At 36.1% G+C, this 3,018-nt stretch overlaps 1 non-coding gene across 1 annotated transcript; it reads left to right on the top strand.

The window, feature by feature from the left end:
* The first annotated feature begins 559 nt into the window (after positions 1–559).
* Trnaq-cug (transfer RNA glutamine (anticodon CUG)) lies at positions 560–631 on the top strand. Its single transcript has one exon. It is a non-coding gene; the product is annotated as a tRNA-Gln (tRNA).
* The last annotated feature ends 2,387 nt before the right edge of the window (positions 632–3,018 follow it).

Here is a 3,018-nt window from a genome sequence, read left to right as displayed (position 1 = left end):
CAACTGCGAGGCCGAGGGAGGTGGCGCAGTGATTAGACACGAGTCTTGCATTTGCGAAGAGCGGGATTCATATCATCAGCTCGTCATCCTGATTCTGGCTCTCAGTGGTTTCCGTAAGACTAAACGGTTCCAGACGAATGCCGTGAGCCGGCCGAAGTGGCCGTGCGGTTAAAGGCGCTGCAGTCTGGAACCGCAAGACCGCTACGGTCGCAGGTTCGAATCCTGCCTCGGGCATGGATGTTTGTGATGTCCTTAGGTTAGTTAGGTTTAACTAGTTCTAAGTTCTAGGGGACTAATGACCTCAGCAGTTGAGTCCCATAGTGCTCAGAGCCATTTGAACCACGAATGCCGTGATAGTTCCTTTGAAAACCACACTACAAATGCTCTTCCCGAATACGAACTTCTCCACTGCATCTAACGGCCTCTTAGTTGACGGAACAGTAAACTTTACGGTATTCTTTCTTACTTGCTTGCAAACTAAAAGTATAATGAGTAGATACAACTATCAAGCGTCGTTTAGAACTATCTTTATAACTAGTAAGACCATAATACTTCGTGAGGTCCCATGGTGTAATGGTTAGCACTCTGGACTCTGAATCCAGCGATCCGAGTTCAAATCTCGGTGGGACCTAACATTTTTAATTTTCCTTGTCTGTCGACAGAATCGGAGGAGAATCGACGAAGCCAGGTAATCCTGCAAGTAAACATGTAATGTAGCAAATAATATGATGTAAATTCCAACTATGCAATTCCTATACTATTTATGACATCTGACAACTACATCTAAAACCCGAATATCTCTGAGGAAATGGTCGTGGTTTCCATGTCACACGCTAAAAAAACCATGTCCGTAATGCGTGAACTTGTGATAAAGTGAATATGTTCTGTTTCCAATGAAAGTTTCTTTTCCATCTTGGATATGGTATTCCAATAGTTGTAGAGACTGCACTGACACAAACTTACCTCCTGTGACATGCTGGTGTTGTATGTTGCTTCATAGCTAATAAGAGTATTCGTCTCTCAAGAATTTTTATAGTCGCTTGCACTCTCACTGCCAACTATGGGGCCTCCAGTCTTTCGGTTTTCGACCAGTTTCTCCCGACATGCTTTAGGACGTGCCAAGAGTCGTTCGAAGTGGGTGTGAGGTTGGGAACTCTAGCATGGCTGGAGCAGTTTCAATAAAATTTTGTGCAAGGATGACGTTCCATTCAAAAAAGAAAATTAGTGTAACCATCCCTCAACACGAAGGTGAGGTGGTGTTGGGGAGCAGATACTAGTTGAGAATAGTGGTAGGAAATAGGTGTGGATGGAAGGTGTGAAGTAAAAAATACAGAAAACTTTATTTATTTATTTTGTGGTTGACAGAATGAAGAGAACTTTGTAGAATGTTTTGGAAATTTTTAAATACAAACAGCACATATAAGTCTCTATAAGGAACTAGAAGCGCAAGAAATCATTACTGCATACATTAATGTTCTGAAAAATTATTCTCCTCCTTACACATAACATGCGCCCATATTTACAGACAGAGACTGAATGCTTGGAAGAAAGGGAAGAAGGCTTCAGTTGTCATAGTCAGGTGTCTTGCATTAAATTAATGTTACGGTCAATTTAACTATTTTAATCTTTACTTAGTATGTATACACTTCTTAAATGATAGTAACAGAATACTTTTAAAGTCATGTAATATACAGGTTTGATTCGTTTTCCTCTGTAACAGAGCGGCAGATAACTGGATAGTTACTTACAGAATTAAAGTTTGACTTAGATCAACAGTCTCACCAATTGTTTCACTCAAAGCTTTAGTTACTTGACCACAAAAAGGAAGTTCTTATGTTTGAAAATAATGCCGAAATTATACTAAACCAGAGATATAAGTTACCTTTAGTGTCGCACATATGTGTTCTAGCATCTTTATTTTCATCATAAGTATCAATTGTTACATTGTTTTGGTCATATTTGTACATCAAATTAATTAATCAGAATTTTTTAAACAGAAAAAAGATAAAGCCACAGTGGAATAACTGCAATAATTACAACTGGTGATTCCAAAAAGTGTTTGCAGTAGTCAACAATTATTATTCACATTCTAACGTTCACTGCAACTGTTACTGTTACATTGTTTGGTATGTTATTAATTGTTCATACAATTTATAATGTATTAGACATTTAAACTTAATGTAACAATCAACTACAGTCCAATGTTTACAGATGTAAACATGTCAAAGAAAATGCTTCAGTTACAGTTTCATAATTACCCACACACACACACACACACACATCTCTGCCTTCCCATTATATTCTGTATGCTTCCCCATTTGTTTGCAAAACTCAGTCTGAATTTATCCACAATGAAGAACCTGTTAAATCAAATAGTTGTAAGGAGTGTAGTATTATCTATCACAGATATTTTACGTATGATATTTCAGTAATATTCATCATATTATGAAAGTATACTGTGCATATGATCATAGTATAGTGTAATATTTTTAATATTTGTAATAGCTGTAATATTTGTCATAATTTTAACGTTGTGATAACAATACAGATGATTCATTATTCATTTTTATGCTTCAGTTTTAAAATAATAACTGTTATTTTTTTAGATACTTGAATATGTGAATGATGAATTAAGTAGAAGTTTTTCACGTATTGAAGACATTTATTGAGGCCCATTAACTTAGTACCACACTATACAAATATATTGCTGACATAACATCCACATGTTAGAGTGGGTGCTTTTACTACCCTGTTTCAACTTTAAACATGTCTCTGACCATATATGAGTAATTACTACATTTAAATGGAGGATGTGACCCATTCTGTCCCAACATACAGTTTTGAGGTTTTTTTGATAAATGCAAATTAAGTCTCATTATTCCCCGACCATGGGTGTAGCTGTTTTACAATAATTACAAATAATTTTCCTTGATATACACGAATGATAGTCATATGCACTCAAACAACACAGTTTGAATCCTTGTAACTCTTTTTTAATTATTCTCATTATAATTTTCT

This window comes from Schistocerca cancellata, chromosome 2 (genome assembly GCF_023864275.1).
Source record: "Schistocerca cancellata isolate TAMUIC-IGC-003103 chromosome 2, iqSchCanc2.1, whole genome shotgun sequence".
Classification (NCBI taxonomy): Eukaryota; Metazoa; Arthropoda; class Insecta; order Orthoptera; family Acrididae; genus Schistocerca; species Schistocerca cancellata.
This window is presented reverse-complemented; position numbering and strand designations above follow the sequence as displayed.